Source organism: Mirounga angustirostris, unplaced genomic scaffold (assembly GCF_029215605.1).
Source record: "Mirounga angustirostris isolate CCGP_5_RB_7025 unplaced genomic scaffold, mMirAng1.0.hap1 SCAF_4, whole genome shotgun sequence".
Taxonomy (NCBI): domain Eukaryota; kingdom Metazoa; phylum Chordata; class Mammalia; order Carnivora; family Phocidae; genus Mirounga; species Mirounga angustirostris.
This window is the reverse complement of record NW_026991712.1, coordinates 34,863,881-34,887,264: the sequence shown is the minus strand read 5'-3', so window position 1 is coordinate 34,887,264 and position 23,384 is coordinate 34,863,881. Positions and strand designations below refer to the sequence as shown.

The 23,384-nt window shown below is 45.7% G+C and overlaps 1 protein-coding gene across 12 annotated transcripts in view; it reads right to left on the bottom strand.

Moving 5' to 3' along the window:
• NCALD (neurocalcin delta) overlaps positions 1-22,440 on the bottom strand; it is a 383,100-nt gene extending 360,660 nt beyond the window's left edge. For 6 of the 12 annotated variants that reach the window (XM_064588027.1, XM_064588030.1, XM_064588029.1 and 3 more), the window contains exons 1-2: positions 15,187-15,534; positions 13,433-13,505 (exon numbers count right to left, since the gene is read on the bottom strand). The gene's annotated coding sequence lies outside the window, so the exon portion shown is untranslated. Of the gene's footprint in view, positions 1-13,432; positions 13,506-15,186; positions 15,535-22,395 lie in introns of those variants that run through there. The other 6 variants (XM_064588026.1, XM_064588034.1, XM_064588024.1 and 3 more) reach the window with 5 other exon arrangements.
• Positions 22,441-23,384: the final 944 nt, after the last annotated feature.

The following is a 23,384-nucleotide window of genomic DNA, read 5'->3' as shown; positions in this document are numbered from 1 at the left end:
TATGTAATTCACCAAAGTCATTTCAATGCCAGAATAACTTGGACTTTAAACAGAGGGCACCTAACAAAAGCCTTTCAAGTCTTAACCCGATACTTGATAAAAACTGAAGGCAAAGCCATCCTGCAATTAACTTTCCCAAGAAGATGCATATCTTAATAACAATTTCCTTCAGTTTAAGAGCATCATCTTTCAGGATTAATGACCTAACAAACCAAAGATCTAGGCTTTTCCAAACACTTTGGATTTCCTAGGGTTTGGGAATTATCACATACAAATAAGATGAGGTCAGTGACCCAGACTGCTTACCCTGAGTCCCAAAACCTTGATTATGGGTTTCCTGTTATTCATAACATACCTGAACATATTCTGAAGTGGACATGGGTTATTTTTGCCTGGGCAGCATCCATTCTCATTCCTTTGAGTACTTACATCTCAATTGTCACTGGAGACCATACTCCCCCATTCCCAGTCCATGTGCTTTAATAAGAGGGTGGTTTAGTCCTTCTCCAGGGGTCAGCTTGACCCAGGACTGACCAATCAGCCTGGCTGCCATGTTTGGTTGAAAGACTGGCATGTAACCAATTCAGGGCAATGAGAATCGGAAATTGCCCTGCTGCTTCTGCTAGTGTCTCGATGTCAAGAAGGCAGGGCCTGCTTGATGACGAACCAATGCAGAAAAATGCAGAGCAAAGAGATGGCAAGAGAAAGATTTCTGAGGATGTTGTCTGAGACCCGGATTCAGCCACACTTTTGCCTCTATAGTTACAAGAACCGATTAATTTGATTTTTTTCTAAGTCCCTTTGAATTAGGTTCCTATCTGTTGCAACCTAAAGAGTCATAACAGATACAGATTCCTTTAAGCTGAGACTGTATAAAGGTAGCAGAAGTGTTAAAGTAGTTAGCTTCCAATATTAAAGTGTAAAATGAGCTTGTACCAGAGATGTTAAATCCCTGCTATGAACAGCTTCCCATTCCAGCATGTGCTGCCTTACCCACAATCCCCTGCTCAGGGAAATGATGCTAAAGAAGTCTGTGCATGAGGTAGCCCACCAATGGACCTGGGATGAACAACCAACCCAAAGGCAGCTAATTATTTTGCTGGCCAGGCCCCAGTGGCCGTGTGGACTGGCTCGGTGAGCTGGACCAATAGGAAGCCCTCACTTACAAGTTCAAGCTAGGAAATACTGAGGTCTCAGCCAGCGGCCTTATGGGTTGGCCATTCAGGGGCCATCTGTAAAATGAAGCAGCAAAAGAAGATAGGAGAGAAAAAGAGAGAAGGCAATTGAGCAGAGACCACATGACCTCTGAGAAAGATACTGACTCCCTTCCCAATTTTCCAGACCTATGTTTTGGCCACCATGAGACCCAGCTCTGCTCTGTTTCATAGGCACAGAACCCCTTCAAGGGGCCGAGCAGTCCAGGGGTTAGAGAGTATGGCTCCCAAGTGACCACCGGGGTGTGAGTCTCGACTCCTGCTGCCCACCCACGCGCCTCAGGCCACATTCTCTACACCTGCTCCTCCTCAGCAGAGTAAGGATAATAACACGCTGCTTCCCGGGGTAGGGGAGAAGAGTCTGTGTGAGAATATACTTAGAATAATACAATGATAGTTGTAGTGATGTCACAATGAGCCCCTTGTATTTGAATGAGTTGGAGTGATGTCCTAGTCCTTGATCACTGAGAGGGCCCAAACTAAAGCAACAATTCACTAAATGATTAACTTAAATATGAATATATTTCTACACAATAGATATATATAGAACTGTCAATGTCCAGATATAGCTACAGTGTAAAATCCTCTTTAACAGGAGAAAACCTTAGCCATGGATAGCACACAAAAGTGCTGAATCCGGTAACAGCTGAAAGAGAGTATGGGGCGCCTGGGTGGCTCAGTCGGTTAAGCATCTGCGTTCAGCTCAGGTCATGATCTCAGGGTCCTGGGATCGAGTCCCACATCAGGCTCCCTGCTCAGTGGGAAGCCTGCTTCTCCCTCTGCCTCTCTCCCTCTCTGTCTCTTACGAATAAATAAATAAATAAAATCTTAAAAAAAAAAGAGAGAGAGTATGATGTTCTCATCCTCGTTCTATATTATGCCCTCTTGGGTCCCCCACTGACCCCTGAGTACTAGTTAATTCTGTACGCCAGGGCTGACAGGCCAACTCCCGAGACTTCTCCTCTCTGCCTATAACTGCTCAAAGCTTAGCCCCTCTTCAATTGCAGTCTTCAGCTCTAGCTCTTTTTACAGTAAATTATTCTTGCGAGGCAGGTGCCGGGGGTGCGGTATGTGTGCGCCCCACAAAAGATGCAGGTGCTGTGAGAAATAGGAGACTTTGGGCATGAAGGAAACCGCTAAGGCAAATCCAGAAGCCTTCTCTCATGACTCAAACCACTATACTGTGATTACTTCCTGTTTTGAGCAGGCCCACCCCTTCTGAGGTTGGAAAAAAATTCACCTCAAGCCTGAGGGTTTTACTCTAGCTGTTCTGTCCCCTTCTGTAAAAGCTACACAAACAACTGTACAGACTTCGTCCCTCTCCAAAAAATATTGTTCAGTCGTTCTGAACTGTTGGTCCGTGCTTTCCAGTCTTAAAAAAAAAAAAATGTTAAAGAAAGATGATATGAATCACCTTTCAAATATCCTTTTTAGGGGCGCCTGGGTGGCTCAGTGGTTAAGCATCTGCCTTCGGCTCAGGTCATGATCCCAGGGTCCTGGGATCGAGTCCCGCATGGGGCTCCCTGCTCGGCGGGAAGCCTGCTTCTCCCTCTCCCACTGCCCCTGCTTGTGTTCCCTCTCTTGCTGTCTCTCTCTCTGTCAAATAAATAAATAAAATCTTTAAAAAATATATATATCCTTTTTATTTAGGAAAAAAATCAATTTCCACAGGGGAAAAAAAAGTCCACACAAATATTCTTCAAATCTGTTCCCCAAAACGTATGAAGAATAAGAGGCTGGGGCGCCTGGGTGGCTCAGTTGGTTAAGCAACTGCCTTCGGCTCAGGTCATGATCCTGGAGTCCCGGGATCGAGTCCCACGTCGGGCTCCCTGCTCAGCGGGGAGTCTGCCTCTCTCTCTGACCCTCCCCCCTCTCATGCTCTCTATCTCATTTTCTCTCTCAAATAAATAAATAAAATCTTTTTTAAAAAAAAAAGAATAAGAGGCATACAGGAGTCCTGAGAAAGGAAGAGAAATTTGATTTCTTAAGGAAAAAAACAAGAGTCTTTCACAAAGACTCTGGTGTGTTTGGTTTTGCATTCTTTGCTAAAAGGCAATAATCAAAGGATTAAACTTAAATTCTCTAGGTCTTTCTCCCTCCCTTCTTTTGGTAGAATCAGGATATGAGTTTTTGAGTACAATGATTACTCTAAAAACCAGAGAACTAGCGGATTCTTACAGATACAGAAGAGGACCAGGGGAGAGAAGAGCTAAACACGTCAGGCACAGTCCAGAGTTTCAGGCAAGAAGACATTCCCACGTGGGGATAAGCCACTTTGTGACTTTACAGTCAGTCCTTGAATTACACGCTGATCATGCTACGTCTCTGATCAAGTTCCAACCTGGAATGCTTAGAATCTCGAATATCTTCTCCCCTAACAACAATGTTCTAAGCACTGACTATGTCACCCTAAAAGAGCCATCCTAGCCCCAGAGCTCCTAAGGAATCACACAGTTTTGTCCTGTGGGTCCTGCACAGTCCAGACACAAGGCGTGACCTTCCTTTATGAAAATGCATTCAGAGTTCCAAATAAGACATAGCGTTTCAGGGCTTCTGACCCTACGGGACTGTCACCAGTACCAAGACATCAGTGGTGGCCAAGGCCTGCCCTCCTTCCTCTCATCCCACCCACACTGACCAGCGAAGGGCACCAAGATGGGTAAGGGCAGAAGCAGGAGGGGTCCTTCTTGTCCCTCCTTCTGGTCCCCACTTGGCCACTAGCAGAGAAGGCAGAAAGCAGGAACTGGAGGCCAGCAGGGTGGATGCCAGGGCCACGGCACGCAGGAACTGGGGGGAGGGAAGGAGAATTCTCTGAGGCTTGGGCTGGCCCGTTCCCCCAGCTCAGCTGGGGACTGCATGTGCTCTTAGCTTTCATTTCCACGTTGGTTGCTAAGTGCTATACATAATGCAAAAGTAAATAGTTACACAGCACAGTTTGGACGACACAAAAACACACATCCATCAGCCAAGAAAAAAAAACTCTCAAAGTTTCTAGGTTTATTTTTAGATCCTGGTTAGCCAAAATGAGTAACCTAAATGTCCAAAGGAAGAGACGCTGGGGCCGAAAAGTGTATTTAGAAACAGGAGACTTGATACTGCAGGTCTCTGGCTGGTCTTAACTTGTAAAATATGCATCGGGCAAGTCCTCAGGTGTTTTAAGCACCACACAGCAGTGCTTTGAATAAGGGTACAGTATCCAGTGCACTCGCAAGACTTGTTCCTTAGAAAACATCATCCCCTGTCATGAGACTTCAAGATATTGAGAATAAGTGCAACACAAAATACTGACATCCTTTAGTGAAGGACTCACCTTAACAAAAGCAACTAAAACAACGCTAAAGTAATGAGTGTAAATCCGTTGAGGAGAGTAAAAAGTGTTTTATTCACTTTGTATTTCCCATATCCAGCAGAGTGCCTTGAACAGAGCAGACACACAACAAATGTTTATTAAACAAATAAATAACAATAATAATACTCCCAGAAGAGCGCTTATTTCTAGGCAAAACTATCATTTTGACCTCCCTGAGAGTCCCTAAGTGGTGATCAACCTTGAGGTTTCAAAGATACATTTAACACTATAAAAGGGAATCAGAAGGAAAAACAGAACAACAGAGAGCATGATAGAAAATGATAAATGGTCAGATGGAAAAGCAGGAATAACCCTGAGTGACTCACTGACATTTGCTTGCTTCGTCACCTGTAAAATGAGATTATATGTGTGGCTCTACCACCTGGTGGTAACGCCGTAGAGACGGATGAATAGACGCACCCAGGCTTCTCAGACACACCAGCAAGCTGCGTGGGGATGTCCGCGTTACAAGGATAGGACCAAGTTATTCTCGGTGTAAACACCTCATTCCAGGGAATTGCAAAATCATCTTTCCCTTAGAAAAGACCCTTCTGATTACGATGCCACTTGTTTATAGTTGGAAAAAAAATGCACAAATAAGAAAAGTCATTTGCTTTATGGAAAGTTAAAACAAAACAAAACACCGGGGCGCCTTGGTGGCTCAGTTGGTTGTGCATTCGACTCTTGATTTTGGGTCAGGTCATGATCTCAGGGGCATGGGATCAAGCCCCACATCAGGCTCCATGCTCAGCAGGGAGTCTGCTTGAGATTCTCTCTCCCTCTCCCTCAGCCACTTCCCCTGCTCACGAGCTCTCTCTCTCTCTCTCAAATAAACAAATCTTTTTTTTAAATATTTTATTTATTTATTTGACAGAGAGAGAGAGAGAGACCCAGAGAGAGCACAAGCAGGAGAAGCGGGAGAGGGAGAAGCAGGCTCTCTGCTGGGCAGGGAGCCCAATGTGGGGCTCGATCCCAGGACCCCAGGATCATGACCTGAGCCGAAGGCAGACGCTTAACAACTGAGCCACCCAGACGCCCCTTAAATAAATAAATCTTAAAAAAAAAAAAAAAAGAAAGAAAAAGAAAAACACCATTTAGTAAAGTGTGCTGGGACAATTAGTTAGCAAGTTAAAAGAGAAAAATAATCAGTTTGCCTCCTCATTGCCTCCCTGCTCTACACCGAAATAAATTATAGTTGTGTTAAATAATAATATGGGGCTTTTAATGTGAAGAATTCTTCAAAACCAGTAGAAAACAGAGCTATTTATCAAACCCTGTGAAAGAATGGAGCAGGCTGTCCTATCAATGGAAGAAATCATAGTGAAACATTTGCCCACTTACCAACTGAAAACCGATTCAAATGTGCAAGCAATTCACTGGGGAAATAACTGTAGCAAATGTGCCCAAAGATATTTTATTACAAATTATTAAAGACCTTATGCCCATGAGATATATTTTAATGAAAAACAAATCAAGTTTATGGAAAAATGTGTATTATATGACTGTTTTGGTAATAAAAAATGAGCCTCTTTGATCTTTAAAAAGACTGTATTTGTATGCACAAACAAGGAGAAAAGTAGGGAGACACACTTTAGGCCTTTAACACCAGCAATTGGGGAGGCATGGGAGTAAAGACTGGCCAGGAAAGCCCTTAATGTGTGTTTGTCCTGAATTATAATTTGAAAAAAAAATTAATTATGACTGATGCAAAAAACATCTAAAGGCAAAGAACATACAATAGAAAATCAGGAAAAGAAGAAATGCAACCAGTATACAATCTGAAAACAACTGTTCAACTCCACTAGTTACTGAAGAAGCAGAAAGGCAAATAAAGTATTTTCGGTGACCAAATTAGAAAAAGAATTTCAAAGTAATGATATTCAAGGTAAGAGACAAATAGAAGAAACTAACACAGTCATACAATGTGAATTGCTTAAATTTCCAAATTAATTTCCAAATTTCCATTTAGAAAGCAAATGGCAAAATGAGTTGAGAATTTTTAATAAAAGTTCAAACATCCAACCTAGTAAATCCACTAGAAATACATCATAGGCTATAATCTTATCTAGAGAAGGTTTTGTACAAAACTGACAATAGCAAAAAAAAATTATTTAAAATTTTGACCAAATGACCAATAATGGAATGGCTAAGTGAACTGAGGTATATCCATTTGATGAAATATTATATGCCCAATTAAGCATTGTCTACAAAGAATATAAAACAAAATATAAAATTCTCACAGAAGTAAAAACTTCCATTTCTTTTACTCTCAGTGTTTTACTTCTGTCACAAACATGGGAGGGTTTTTTCCATACCAACCAATCCCCCAACTCCCCAGATTCAATTCTGATGCTAACAACCCAGAGTCAGTGCAGCCCCCACAGACTGAGGGCTCAGTCCCACAAGACTGCCCCCCAGTTCAAATGCCAGTTGCAAGTTCCAGATTCTTGTACTTCCGACCAATTGGCTGTAAATCAGGGGTTCCCATGACACCCTCCTCGGATTCAGTAATTCGCCAGAACAGCCCACAGAACTCAGGAAGCCAGTTTACTTACTAGACTGTTGGTTTATTATGAAAGGATATGGTTCAAGAACAGCCAGATGGAAAAGATGCATAGGACAAGGTGTGGGGGAAGGGGTGTGGAGCATCCATGTTTTCTCTGGGCAGACCACCTTACCAGCACCTAGATGTGCTCAGCCACCTGGGAGCTCTCTGAACTCAACTGTTCAGGCTTTTTTCTAACTTTTTATTTCAATTCCAGTTAGTTAACATACAATGTAATATTAGTTTCAGGTGTACAACATAGGGATTCAACATTGCCATACAACACTGTTGCTTATCACAAGTGCACTCCTTAATCTCCACCCCCTATTTTACCCATCCCCCTACCCACCTCCCCTCTGGTAATCATCAGTTTGTTCTCTATAGTTAAGAGTCTGTTTCTTGGTTTGCCTCTCTCTCTCTCTCTTTTTTGTCCCTTTGCTCCTTTGCTTTGTTTCTTAAATTCCACATATGAGTGAAATCACATGGGATTTTATGGAAGCTCTACAATTATGTAGACACAATTGATTAAATCATTGGCCACTGGTGATTGAACTTCACCTCCAGCCCCTTTTCCAACTTCCTGGGGGTAGAGGAGAAGCCTGAAACTCTCAACCCTCTAATCGTATGGTTGGTTCCTTTAGCAACCTGCCCTCTCTTCCTAGAGTCACCCCTTTAGCATAAATGCAGATGTGGTTGAAAGGGGTTTATTATGAACGATAAGGGACACTCTCCTTACCCCTATCACTCAGAAATTCCAAGGGTTTTTAAGGAGCTCTGTGCCAGGGACTGGGGACAGAGACCCAATATATATTTCTTATTATATCACAATATCACAGCTTAGGGTATACGGTTAAAGGAAAAACTAATTTTAAAATTATATAAAAATATGACTATGTAACTAAGAAAAATATTTCTTCATAAAAATCATGAAAAGAAATGTTCCAAATATTAACCATGTTTGCCATTGAATATTTGGATTATGGTAACTTTTTTCCTTCTTTCTAATTTTCTATAGTATGCAGATCTTATTTCATGATAATGCCTTACTTTTATAATGGTTGGTCGAAGGTATGGAGGGAACAGTGGCCAAGGTCTGGGGAACATATTCTTTAAATGGCTGCATTTGAAAAATCTAAGGCACAGTCTCCCTGTTGCTCTCTCTAGAAACTTCTGAGGCCAGAACTGACTTCTGATTCTCACTGTTTGTCCTTTGGCCTGGCTTGAAAGTGGCTGTCATGTCTTCCAAAAGGTGAGTTGGTGGGAACTCAACATCACAGGCTTCCCACATCCCAATCCTCCGCTTCCAACAAGTCCAGTACAAAACCCCATCAAAGGGCTCTTCCTGTAAGTGTTCTATTAGAAATTTTAGATCACATGTCTAAAGAAATGTGTGTGTGTGTGTCTGTCTGTCTGTCTGTGTGTCTGTCCATCTATATGCTTCCTCCTCCCTTTCTCTATCCTCAAGGGCAGCAAAACAAAGTCCAGGACAAAGATGTAGCAATCTACCTTACTTATCAAATGCTAAATCTAAGTGATAAATGATAAATCTATTTATCTAAAAAGAATAACAATGCAAAAGAATGAGAACCAAAGGAAACCCAGCCAGGACCATACCCCAGTATTAAACAGTTTTAAATAACAACAGATTAAAGTCCATCTCTCGGGCACCTGGGTGGCTCAGTTGGTTAAGCGACTGCCTTCGGCTCAGGTCATGATCTTGGAGTCCCGGGATCGAGTCCCGCATCGGGCTCCCTGCTCGGCAGAGAGTCTGCTTCTCCCTCTGACCCTCCCCCTCTCCTGCTCTTTGTCTCTCATTCTCTCTCTCTCAAATAAATAAATAAAATCTTTAAAAAAAAATAAAAATAAAAAAAATAAAGTCCATCTCTCCTCTCACACTTGCCATACAATCCAAATTAATAATCTCAGATCCCTGCTGCAGTATTTCAGACCCTATCCCTAATACTGAGTCAGGCTAAATATTTCCCCTTCGGGTGCATTAAATGGTCAGATAAACACTCACAATCTCTTATTGCATGGTACTTCAGAGATATGCATCATATATATCTTTACATAAAAACAATGAAACAACGGGAACCTGGCTGGCTAAGTCCATAGAGCATACAACTCTTGATCTTAATCTCAGGGTTGTGAGTTTGAGCCATACGTTGGGTGTAGAGATGACTTAAAAAATAAAATCTTTAAAAAATAATAATGAAAGAAAACGGTCCAAATATTAACGCCAATTTATAAAAGAAAATGTTAGTAAAAGATATTAGTAAAAAACAATTTTAGCGAAGGAAAAGAATGATCCCGGCTACCCGTGGCTCCCGCACGCGCCTCCCTCCCTCCTCAGCCTCTGGGCAGGTGTTGAGCAAGACCCTCTGCTGGCATCAAGCAACCAGGATCATGAAAATCCCTTTTCCAGTGAAATAATCCCTCATCCAAGGGAAATGGAATCTGAAATGAAGACCCAGGCACCCAGGAGAACGTTGCTTCTATGGAATGTTCTAATGCTGAGGGCATCTGCTGTGAGACCAACAAGTCCGATACATGTTTCTGCCTTTTTTCTAGAATAGGAAGGAACAGGCAGATTGGAAAGTGACAGCGACATTAGAAGCATCTTCGTGGGACGTCGAGCACTTTACTTAGTGAGATGGTGGATTACAAGAGAGGAGCTCTCCAGAATAGCTGTTACCTGGGATAGAGAATGTTACAGAACTTCCCAGAGCTCTTTAGCATTCACAGCTGGAACCAGCTTTCGGGAGGACAGTGATCACAACATACCTGAGAGGATTTCAGGGTATAGTAAAGGGAAACAGTCAGATGAAGTGCTTTTAGCAGTAGTCAATGAGAGAAAATTTGGTGTTTTACAAACCAAATGACCTAGGATTGCAATCTGGCTCTCTCGAGTAGTTATGCAGACTGACGCAAGGGAGTATCTCCGACTGTGTTATTTCTCATCTGTAAAATGGGGATTCTAAAAGTACCTACCTCATTAACCTCCCCTCGCCTGAAAAGGCTTTCCTGACCATGGGTGCTCACCCTCCCCGTACACTAGGATTCAATTACCCCCCTCATTTTTTCTTTTCCAGGATCCCTTTACACTAGTTCTGTTGTCGCTCGAATCAAGGAGCTCTGTAATGATTGGCCAGCATGTTTGTAAGCAAGTCAAAGGCTGGGAGCCAGCCTGAAACACACTTATTCCCCCTGAGTCAGCCCAGTGCCTGGAACTTGGTGTCCAGGAAGGATTCAAAATATATTGTTTGAGTGTAAGAGTATGACGGAAGCTCCACGGATCAAAGGCCAGTGATTATTGTAACTCTTAATTGTTTATTAGTGATATAAAATGAAAGATGAGTGAACAGAGGCATCTCCATATATCTTTTCACTGTATCTGTATCTGTATCTGTAAGAAAAACAACTGGTATCAACTACCCAAGCGAATAGACGATCAGTACAGATTTTGTAATTCTGAATGAAGAAGGGACTGAATTACTACATTAGTTTTCAGAAAGTTACAGTCCCCAGACCAGCACCAGAGGAAGGAAGTTACACGTGGCCTTCCAATAATAGAAACAAGAAATAAACCAATTAAATGGTCTGGTGGAGAAAAGGAGAGTTATAAAAGGGCCTAAAAATAGTTTCCATCTTATCCCTGCTGTAATAATAGCAGATTAGCATGCATTCTCTTGGAAATGTCACCTAGGCAACCAGAAATACAAAGACAGAGATGTTCAGAAAAATATATGTATATAAATCTATTTTTGCCACCTCTGAACATAAGTGATCACTATTGCAAGAAGGACAATAACTAGACTATATATAGAAAGAGAAAAAAGGTAAGTACAGAAGAAAGTCGCGTAAGTAGGTATCCAGTAGGCTAATAAGATATAAAGGTAGGTCGCTATACAAGAAGCCCTAATCCATTGCCTCAACTTTGGGCCAAATATCTACTAGGAATACTAGACGTATTTTTCCTACATTTTTTAAATCTCATGTTTTGATCTCATAAACCCAAGGCAGACTAATACAAAAGAGGGTAGGCTGACAAATTTTAAAACAACACTTGGAAAACTATCTTATGCTCCACTTAACTAGAGTGACTCTATGTCCCTGTTTGCCTAAGACAGTCCCTGTTTGTGCCTCTTGTGTTGGTGTAATTATTAAAAAGTACTCCTCTTTCACTTTCAAAAGTATCCCAGTGTGAACAATAAATTATACGGTCCCCTTATATTTCACCAAGACATATTTCTTGACCAAATAACAACATGCTAGCAACTACTTGAGAACTTAGATTAGTTCCAAAATATTTTATAAGACAGAATCCCTGACTTCCAGAACACTACAATCTGAGATGGCAGAAATAAGACCCAAAACATTAATGAAGCAGTGAAAAATTGATAATCGTTCATGGAGTCCAGGCCGTTAAGTGCCGCAGTTCAGATGGGAGACCAAGTAGACAGTGGATGCCCTTGAGTGAGATACTCCATAGAAATTGTGGGAAAAGCAACCATGCTTCTTGAGCACTTCCTGTACACCAGGCACTGTGCTAGGCATGATGCCCATATGATCTCACGCCAGGCTCAAAACAACCCTAGAAGTGAACTGTCGGGCGCCTGGGTGGCTCAGTTGGTTAAGCAACTGCCTTCGGCTCAGGTCATGATCCTGGAGTCCCGGGATCGAGTCCCGCATCGGGCTCCCTGCTCGGCAGGGAGTCTGCTTCTCCCTCTGACCCTCCTGACCCTCCCCCCTCTCATGTGCTCTCTCTCTCAGTCTCTCCCTCTGAAATAAATAAATAAAATCTTTAAAAAAAAAAAAAAGAAATTGTGGTAAAAGCAACCATGCTTCTTGAGCACTTCCTGTACACCAGGCACTGTGCTAGGCATGATGCCCATATGATCTCACGCCAGGCTCAAAACAACCCTAGAAGTGAACTGTTGGGCGCCTGGGTGGCTCAGTTGGTTAAGCGACTGCCTTCGGCTCAGGTCATGATCCTGGAGTCCCTGGATCGAGTCCCGCATCGGGCTCCCTGCTCGGCGGGGAGTCTGCTTCTCCCTCTGACCCTCCCCGCTCTCATGTGCTCTCTCCCATTCTCTCTCTCAAATAAATAAATAAAATCTTAAAAAAAAAAAAAAAAAGACGCGAACTGTCATTATGCTCATTTTCTATGACTCGTCCAAGTGGCGAGTCTTCTCTGGTAAGAGAATGCAAATGCCTGACTCCAAAGCGTATGCTCCCCGCCCCTGTGGATGTGTGTGAGCTGCTTCCTGTTGGCCCAGGCTGACCCGGGTTTGGCGCAGCACTTAGGAGAGCCATCAGCTTCTCTTGCTGTTCTCTAGCAGCGCAAGGTGTGGTCCAACCCTGGCAGAGGGCGGCTCAATCAGCCAGGGCCCAGGCAGGAAACAGGGGGTGCTTTTCCATCCTACTGAGGAGTCCTCCTGTTGGAGAGGTACTGAGAAAAGAGTAAGGAAGGGTTAAGAAAAGCAATGAAGGCTGGCAACAGCAGGAAGCCAGGACCCTCCCCAGGCCTCAGGGTGTGATGTGGGGGTTGATGGGGGCGTAAAGGAACTCCAAAGAAGGTGGCTGGATGGAGAAGGTGCCTGGCAGGAGCTGTGGCCTTCAGCACACAGATGAAACCAACCTGCAGCATGCAACCCAGCAGGAGGGAATGGGGAAATAAACAGCCTCCCCCACTCTCCTCCCACTCTCCCAGGGACAGGCTGGACCCCCCACCGGCCAAATTCTACCAGAAATCAAAGACAAAGATGGCCCCTGATGCCTCTCGGGGCACAGAGCAGGTGGATGAGGGAGGAAAGAGGACACAGAAGAGCCAACAAGAGGTGTCCAGCCTGCTTGCCATGTCCTTGCCCCTGCATAAGAGTGTGCTCCCATTGAGGCAGAGTAAACTGGCCCGGTCACTCTTTGCAGGGCCATGGAAGGTGCTACATCAGCAAGATGATGTCATCCTCAGCCTAGGTGTGAGGCCAGAGCCAGTTCACCAGCAGGTGCCCCTCGTAGTTACACTCGGCCCCGTGCTTGAAAGGGCCCCACGCTTGGTCTAATGCTCTGCGGACACCATTTTGAAATTCTTGACAATTTTCGAACAAGGGCCCACATTTTTTCAATTTGTACTGGGCCTCACAAATTAAGTAGCTGGTCTTGGGCAAGGCGAACCATTTTCCTCAGCTGGTGAGACTAAATTCTGTTAAGTATCACAAGATTCCAAGTATACTATTCAAAGCAAACAGACCCAAAGTTAATATTAACCAGAGTCACAATGATACAGCAGAATATATAGCATAAAAAAGTGAGGGAACAGTTTACCTTTTTTTTTCTTTCCTCTTTCTCTTTTGAAGTCAAACTGCAAAGTGGCTGAGAAACCAAAATCAGCTGCCCCCTGGAGAGAAACGGAACTTAATTACAACGGCCTCTCCACAGCACAGAGGGAATGGATTTTGGCTCTTACCCAGTTAATGTGATCAGTGCAGACAACCAAGCAGAATAATTTATGCCCTGGGTGGACTCTGTTGATGTCCCCCATTTGATGGGATGTGGTCTTCAAATTAGCCAGGTAATTGCCAGAGCTACCCCTGACCTTGCCTTGTGTGCCCAGCGTACATAGGCCCCAGTTTGGGACAAGGTATTGAAAACACATGCGTAGACGGCTCATTGATGGGCCAGCCACACTTACAAACCATATTTCTAAGCTGATGCTTTCCCAAAGCCTAGAAACTATACTGCTGCTCTCTCCCTTTCCTGAGAGACCCCAACATCCTTAGCCTTCGTCTGAGTAATTACCATTGTGAAAGCATCTGGGAAAGTCCAGGTGAGAAGCCAGAACACGGCCAATGTCTGTTTCCTCCAAGGCCACGGGGCAAAGCAAAGCACAGAAAACTTCCATCCGAGGCAGGGATCAAACTGGGTTTTTTTTTAAAAGATTTTATTTATTTGACAGAGAGAGACACAGCGAGAGAGGAAACACAAGCAGGGAGAGTGGGAGAGGGAGAAGCAGGCTTCCCGCTGAGCAGGGAGCCCGATGCGGGGCTCGATCCCAGGACCCTGGGCTCATGACCCGAGCTGAAGGCAGACGCTTAACGACTGAGCCACCCAGGTGCCCTCAAACTGGTTTTTGATAGCCTCTTTCACTCACCCCTCCATGTCAGAAATAAGGGATGGTAGATTTTAAGTGTTTTGTTTGTTTTGTTGTTTAAAGTTAGAATAACATTTCAGTAGATCAAATCAAAAGGGTTTACCAAACCTCGACTGTGTCAAGGAGCCTAGAATCCAGGTGGTACATCAAATCTAGGGGCATCATGACAGAATCAGAAGATCAAGGGTTGCAGTGTACCCTCATGAGCCCTGCAGTGGGGTGAATGGTGGCCCCCCAAAAGACATGTCCACCGCCTAACTCTGGGAACAGGTGAATGGGATCTTATTTGGAAAAAGGATCTTTGCAGAGGTCATTAAGGATCTCAAAGTAAAATAACCCTGGATTACCCAGGTGAACCCTAAAGCAAATGCTAACTGTCCTTATAAAAGACACCTGGAGATAGGAGGCCACGTGATCACGGAAGCCGAGATGGGTGTGATGTAGCCTCAAGACCCAAAATGCCAATAGCCACCAGCCGCCGGACTGGACAAGCAAAAATTCTCCCGCGAAGCCTCTGGAGGCTTGGCCGTGCTCATACCTTGGTTCTGGACTTCTAGCCTCCAGAACAGTGAGAACATACATTTCTGCCCAGTTTGTGGTAAGTTGTTACAGAGGCCACAGGAAACTAACATAAGCCCTCAGCCACATCGTTCACCCCTGGCCTCAGCTTCACAACCTCCAGGCATGGAAAATATGAGGCCTTCCAATGCAGCCCACTCTGCACCAGGGGCCGACTTCTGACCCCAGAATAGATCTTTTCTCTGATGCAATGCTTCGTGTATTTGTAGACCACAATAATTGGGTTCCCACAGAGCTTTTTCTGGCTAGAGAGCCCTTCAGTCATGCCTTGGGGGAGGTGGGCTCCCCCTCACAAGACACTGCTTTCTGCATTCATTCCCTCCTGCCAAAATAGCACAGAGAGAAATACCTTCTCCCTTGTTCTGGACACTCTTCTTCTAACATCGCCCAAGGTCTCATTCATGTTTAAGCAGCCAAGTTACATTGTCAACTCCTTTGGAGCTTTCAACTAAAAGCAAAACAAAACAAACTTATATCTTTCTCACATGTGTTTCAAAGATATACTGTCACCCCCACCAATTACAGAGAAAAGATTTTTTTTGATCTAAATATAATCATTCAGCTATGAAACATACATATGAAATACACGTCATTTGGCGGGGGTGGGGGGGAGGAAATTCTGCACAGTAACTTACTCTACATTTTGACAGCCAGGCGAAGTTGGTACAAATCAGATTATTCCCAAAGAATCAAAACACACAGGTTTGGGGAAAATCTAACGTTCCAGATCCGACTGGATGTACAGTGGAAATGTTCCTGGCTGGGTTTGAATCCCAGCCCCACAACTTATTAGTGTTGATGCTTTAGTTCCTTCGCCTGTGAAAGAAGAATTATCAGAGTGCCCCCTCCTCCTGCTGGATCCTCTCTGCTTTCCTCTCCACATCCAGCCCCCTCCCTTCCCCACTCCACTCTCAGCCCTGGGAGGCTGATTTCTACATACAGGCGAGCCCTTACATCAACAAGTTTTCTTGCCCTCTGGTTAGGTGGGCCAATCGGGAGGCACCAGTAGAGAACAGAGAAGGCAGAAAAAAGTGGTTAGGGACTCACTCACCTGGATGCCTCCGTGCCAGGCCACAGTTTGGCGGAAGCTGCATTCCTCCACTAAAGAGCAATTCCAGAAACTGCTCTCTCACATCACCCTCACAGGGCTGGGCTAGTAAAGCCTTAACATGCATTGCTGGCCACTCTTGGCGATTTCCCTTAACGCTGCCCACGTCTTTGTAAATAGTCCCCTCACCAAACTTTCTTCAGTTAGATTCTAGGAGTGTGTCATCTGCCTCCTTGTGGGACCCTGGCTGATAAACCCTCTAAAGGACTTCTCAGAATCAATTAACGTTAGAACACTGCTGTGTTCACAGAAAGTGCATCAAGGCATTTGCCATCATTGCTGTTATTATTACCAACAGCAGTCAACTTGTCCGTGCCATCCTTGGTCAGGAGAGAGCTCGGCGCCACATTTACCTTTCCTCCCCAAGTCCAATGCCATTTAGCGTGGCAATAAATGTGATATCCTCGGTTGTATCCATGTGGAGAAAGCCATTAGGTTCTCTTTCATCTGAATAATTAAAACAGCCCCCGAACTCCTCTGTTGGCTTTCTTCTCTCCACTGTCTCCCTAGTGCAGGGCAGTGATCACACCAGAGCCACAGGGCATCAAATACTCAACTGCTCCTCTGAGTGAAATTCAGGCTCTACCACTGTCCCTCACAATTCGATCCCAATCCACTTTTGAGACTATATTAAACATTTCACACCCACCGGGATGGCTATTACATTAAAAAACAAAAAAGCAACCCTGAAAATAGTTAGTGTTGGCAAGGATGTGAAGGAATTGGAGCCCATGTGCCTTGCTGATGGGCATGGGAAATGGTAGCCGCTGTAGAAAACAGTACAGCAGTTTCTCGAAAAATTAAACAAACTTACCATATGATCCAGCAATTTCACTTCTGGGCATATACCCAAAAGAACTGAAAGCAGGGATTTGAACAGATATGTGTACGTCAATGTTCACAACAGCATTATTCACAATAGCCAAAAGGGGGAAGCAACTCAAGTGCCCACTGACAAATGAATGGATAAACAAAACGTGGTGTATACATACAATGGACTATTATTCGGTTTTAAAAAGGAAGGGACTTTGGACACACACTACAACATGGGTGAGTCGTGAAGACAATATGCTAAGTGAAATAAACCAGTCACAAAATGACAAATATTGTATGATTCCCCTTAACACAAGGTACCTAGAGTAGTCAAAGTCCTACAGACAGAAAGTAGAATGAATGGTGGTTGCCGGGGGCTGGGGAGCGGGGGAAGGAGAGTTTTTGTATACTGGGTCTAGAGTTTCCGTTTGGAAAGATGAAAACGTTCTGGAGACCGTCGGTGGTGAGAGTGGCACAACAATGTGAATGTCCTCCAAGCGACAGAACTTGACACTTAAAAATGGCTCATATGGTAAATGTGTTATTTGTATTTAGCCACAATAAGAAAAAATAGCATATTCAAGAAGCACTTATTGCTTGCCTATCCCACAAAGCACTGTAGTGGGGATGTGTCAAGAAACAAACTGGGAGGTCACTGTCCCTGTCGAGGGGGCTCTGCTCCGGCACCTCCCCCCACACAGTCCTCATTCCAGTCAACCTGTCCTCCAATTATGTCTTGCACTTTCTCATGGAATATAAATTTCTTAAAGGTAGGGGACTAGATCTTATTCATCTTATATCACTACTTATATCACTAGATATACTTATATCACTAGAACTTAACACATGTTGAAATGTGGAAACTGCTAAAAAAAATATTGGTTGAAAATGTGAGTAAAAATCCAGCCAAAGAAGTCTACGTCTTGGGCACCTGGGTGGCTCAGTTGGTTAAGCGACTGCCTTCGGCTCAGGTCATGATCCTGGAGTCCCTGGATCGAGTCCCGCATCAGGCTCCCTGCTCAACGAGGAGCCTGCTTCTCCCTCTAACCCTCCCCCCTCTCATGTACTCTCTCTCTCTCTCTCATTCTCGCTCTCTCAAATAAATAAATGAATCTTTAAAAAAAAAAAAAAAGAAGTCTACGTCTTTCTTTTCCTCATCTCCTTTAGCCAGCCAATACTTAGCACTTCTTGAAGTTAGTTAGCTATATTCTCAGATATAAGAGATTGGAGCTTTTTACTAAGCTCACTTTAAATTGTTCTGTTCACAGGGCACCCGGCCGGCTCAGTTGGCAGAGCATGAGACTCATAATCTCAGGGTCAAGAGTTCAAGCCCCATGTTGGGCATGGAGCCTACTTAAAAAAAATTGTTCTATTCACAAATAATTCTACTAAGCATATAAATTGTGGGTTTCAAATTAGAACTCCACTGTTTACTAGCCATGTGTCCTTGGGCAAGTTATGGAGTGTCCCTGAACCTGTTTCCCTCCTCTATGAAGGGGGAATGCTAGCAGTACTATGGTGGACATCTGTTCCTTTTCAATCCATCATCCATTGGCCCATCTCGTGGTGGCAGTATAACAATGTTCTCCAACAACATTCTCCTGGAGAACTGCCCTGCTACCTGCCCCTTAGCCTATGGCTCAGGGACAAAACCTGATCAAGCCCAAGCTCTACTAATGTGTGGCACTGCAGCCACAGGAAGAGGAGCTGGACCCAATCAAAGCCAATAAAGCCACAGCATTGCAAGTAATGCTGGGATAGAGTCTCTCCCTTTCTGGCTGCATTTAAGCCCACAATGAAATGGAACCTAAAAATGATGCCAACTTCAAGAAAGCAAACCAAGAAATATGGAGAGAGAAATCAGGCCCTGGTAATGATGCTTAAGCCCTGGATCAAGCCATACCTGATGTATCTTCCCCTGGACTGAAGAGTTATAAAAGCCAAAATAATGTTCCTTTTTTTTTTTTTAATTTATTAGAGAGAGAGAGAATGAGCGAGAAAGAGAGAGAGAACACAAGAGGGGGGAGGGTCAGAGGGAGAGGCAGACTCCCTGCTGAGCAGGGAGCCCGATGCGGGACTCAATCCAGGGACTCCAGGACCATGACCTGAGCCGAAGGCAGTTGCTTAACCAACTGAGCCACCCAGGCGCCCGCCTTTTTTTTTTTTTTTTTTTACTTAAAGTTATTTTACACCTGCAACAGAATTGAGTCTTAAATATAATAAGTATCTCCTGAAAAAATTATTACAAAGTTTAAATGGGATCCTTATGTACGTACATAGTACACACTGGATAAATGGAAGCTACTAATGTTAACGGTGGTGATAGCGTATGGTAGTGGTAGAAATTTCCTGGCTTCTTCTAAGGTTGACTTTTAACTCATGTGTTCTGTCCCTGATTTCTGCCTTCATTATCCTTCAATGATACTCTCTTTCATGGTGATAAAGATAGAAGGATGGTAAGAACAAAAATTGTAGGCCACCACTTTCTAATCCCATGCCCTGACAGACATCACTAATCGACCACAGAACTCATGCAGCCACTACCAATCAATCAAAGATGACAAGAAAAATGAAACCAATGGTCTCAGCTCCAGAATAGCAGTTGGCAATATTTTTCTATAAAGAACTAGGTAGTAAGTATCTTAGCCATGGTCTCCATTACATATTCTTCTTTGTATTTTAATTTGTTTTGTTTACAACCCTTAAAAAATGTAAAAAGCATTTGTGATTCCTCAGCTGTACAAAACTCCCTGCTCTGGAGGCTTGAAAGCAGACGCTGAGATGGTCCCAGAGAACTGGGCACCATCTTAGCTTCCTCTGCCAGGCTCCTGAGAGCGCAGTAATGGAATGTTTGGAAACACTGCCTCAGACAGAAATGTACCTACAGAACATACTGAATTGCCTGAAATGTAACAGAGGAGCTTTGATGGTGGCATAGTTCCTCCTCTTCACACCAATCCCAGGACAAGCTGAAATCCACGCTCCAGGGGAAGCCACAATCCAAGGAAGATCTACAGAGCCCCTGCGTGTGATAACATTGACCTCTGCCTTCAGGACCAAATTCACTGCACAGCCACTTCAAAGAGCTGGACCTCCACCCCTCACAGCCAAATGTGAGATGCCCCACCTTTTCATGAGGGAAGGAAGGGAAGAGTTCAAATCACTCCATTTCCCCATTATTAGTCTGACCCTTTACAATTAAAAACAAAAACCTCTGAAATGGTTCCAAGATAGTATGCCACATTGCTTTTGACCAACTTCTGATTGATTCCTTAATATCTCCCAAAGTTTTTTATTGTATAGTATTACACTAAAGATTGGTTTGGTCTTTCCATCATTCTGCATGTTTGTTTCTGGCTTTAGTGAAAAGGACTGAACTTTGCTTGACGTTCATTTATTAATTCAAAAAAATTTACTGACACAATCCATCTCTCAAGGCACTTGCATGTGAGGAAGACTGAGACATAGATGACGATGGAGGGCGCTGGGAGGGGTATGCAGGGTGGGGGGGTAGGTAATAGGGTTACAGGAAGCAAGCACAGCTCAATTCGCAGGGGTGGGGGGGGCTGCCAAGAGGTCTGCTGCAGATGAATAGGGAAAAAATCACAGGAGTTACCCAGACGAGGAAGGGTGGGAGGAGCTGAAGCTATACAGGGAGAGGCTGGGGAGATGAGGTTGGGGAGGAAACGAGGGTGAGGTCATGAAATTCCTTGGAGTCCGAATTCTATCCTGAAAGCCACGGAAAACCTCTGAAGGAAATGAAGCAGCGTGACTGGTGTAGATTTTTGTTTTCCAACCGAGCATTCTAGTTGCAGTTTGGAGAATGGGCTGGAGCAAGAGTGTCCTGATTCAGAGCAAGGAGCCCGGTGTGAAGGCAATTGGAGCAATTCAGGCAAGTGATACGGACATGAACTGCACCAGTGACAGTAGAAGCAGAGAGAAGGGGGCATGTAACAACAACGATTAACAGCTCACATTTCTGCAGCACTTGTTAATGACAAGGCACTGTGTGAAGTGCTTTCTGTGTATTAATTCGTTTTATCTTCACAACAAACCTGAGATATGTTTGGTACCTATTGTCAACCTCATGCCACAGATCAGGAAACAGAGAAGTTAAGGAGCCCAAGGTCGCAGAGCTACTTGCATCCCAACCAGCACTCACATACAGCAGTTTGGCTGCACAGCCCCCTCACCTAGCACAGTTACAGAGAGGCAGTGTGTCCTCAGGACTGGTGCTGACTGGTTAAAATGGGGGAGACTCCGGAGGTAATTTCCAGGGGTCTGACTTAGGCACCTGAACATTGGGGTTTCAGTTTCTTGAGCCTCCTCCTCTGACGGAAGCCCCTCCCCAGATCTGTACTTAGCTCCCAGTGGTCCCCCTCCCATTCACCCACACTCCCACCATCACACCACCCCCTTCTCCTTTGCAGTCCCTGCACCCTGAATTTGACCCGAAAACACAGGCATCTCCCAGACAGAGTGAAAAACCGCACAAGCATTGCCAATTAGGTCTGAGAAACCCGGACCTAGAATCCTGCTCTTGATAATACATCTGCGTAAGTCTGTTATTTTTAAAGCAGGCAAAGCTAGGAAAACTTTGAGCAAGCCTGTGTGGTTTCCTCCTCAGCAAGCGAGACCTTGGCAGCCCTACTTCTGTGTTTCACACTAGCCGCCCTACAAACAGAACGCGTACCATCATTCGGGGCCAGCGTTTAACAACAGAAGCATACTTGACCCGCCTGGCCTGCAGCTTCAGACAGACCGGCAGGAGGAAAGTGGCCCTGGCGGGAGATCTTCCGAGAGCCAAACGGCTTGCTTTCTCCGGGCTGGAAAGTTAAAGCAAGCATCTGCAGCAAGAAACTTGTGTATTTCCTGCGGACAGGGAGACCTCCTGCCCCTCCCGGGCTGATACAACCCACTTTGCACATCCTGCTTCTCTGGGAGCTAAAAATAAATCGGTATGCACTGAAAAACACTCAAACACATCTCCCCAGCACACCCCTTCCCGAGTCCCTGAGGGCAAGAGACGCAAATCTTTCAGGTCCTGAGTCCCAAACGCATGCTACTTCCTCCTCTGGGTTCAACTACCGCCTTCGGTGCCTCCCAAAGCCCCCCTCCCCTGGTCCCTACACCCCACACACGCCTCCTGTAGCCTCTCGGGGCCGACTCTGCAGGCCCGGGAACCAGCGAGTGCCCTCGACCCCAACCCCCGCCCTGAAGGGTTGCTCCCGAGGTCCCAGGGCCACCAGGCGCACGAACGCCCCCTTCCGACCCAGCGCGCCCCCATCCTGCCTGCCCCGCGCGCCTCAGCGCGTCGGCCGCCAAAGTTGCTCTGTCCTTTCCTGTGCCACCCATCCTCGGGGGCTTTGGCTTTGTTTTCTTTTCCCTCAGAGGCACCGAGGGCAGGACAAGGGAACTGACCGGGTGAGCTGCACCGGGAATGGCTGCGGGGACCGGGTCCCCAGGACCGCGCGGCTCCTCGCGCCCCCCCCCCCCCGCCCTGCGCCCGCCGGCCCCGAGCGCGCGGGTCCCCCCAGCAGCCGCTCCCGGCGCCGCCGGCCCCCCGCACACCCGCCCCGGCCGCAACTCCGATGCGCCCGGGCTCCAGAGAATCGGAGGGAAGGCGCTGCGACTCACCGCCTCGGCCGCTCCCGGCGTCTGTGTCGCCGCCGGAGAGGCGGCAGCGGCGGCGGCGGCAGCGCCTTCCCTCCGCCCGCCTCCCCCTGGACAGGGCCGCCGCCCGCCGCGCCCCCCTCCCCTGCCTCGCGCGGGGTCCCCCTCCTCGCCGCCGCCGCCCCCCTCCCCGCTGCGACCCGGCAGGCAGCCTCTCGCGGGTGGGCTGGACGGCGGGAGCGCAGGGGGGCCAGGCGGAGGCGCGCGGTCTGCAGGTGCAGTGGACGCCGCGCCTGTCCGGGTGCGGCCGCCGGCCTCATCGCCCTGGTGCCCCCTTAGTCCCAGCCGTGGCCCGGGGTTCTAGCCAGGCTGCGCGCGTACTTTCCAAGGGGTGGACAGGAGAGGGGAGTCTGGGGTCTCTGAAGCAGTGAGGTTCGAGGGAACCTTGGAAGGACAGGCCCGCAAGGTGGGAGGGGGCTGTTCTTGCCTAACCCATGTTTCCTCTACCCAGAGCCTTCTGTGAACTGTCGACGGATGGCTTAACAAAAAACTCGGGAGGAGGACAGCCCCACTGCCGAATGTCTCCAAAGCTTCCACCTCAACTGCCGATGATGAGAAGCAAGCGTCTTGTCAATTCATTCCACCCATCTTTATAAATGGCTGCCGACACATGTTCCTGTCTTGCTGTTTTGGCCACGCATGACCTCTCAAAAAGCCACTGTTAACTTCTTGTACTTGTCAACCCCAGTGACATTGCCAGAACCCGTAAAAGGTCTCAACAGCAGCTTAAATTCATTGATTAAAAATCTTGCTGTTTAAAAATAACAGAAAGGCACCATGTCGAGGTGTAAAGGCATCATGACTTGTCCATGCTTGTTACAATGATTACAAAATCTTCTAATATGACTAGTTATAGAAATGACAGTTACCTTGAGGTCCAAAGAACCGCCCACTCTGATGGGAAAATCAAGTAAAAGGTTCAGCTAACCAAAACCATTCTTTTAGTTTCGCCT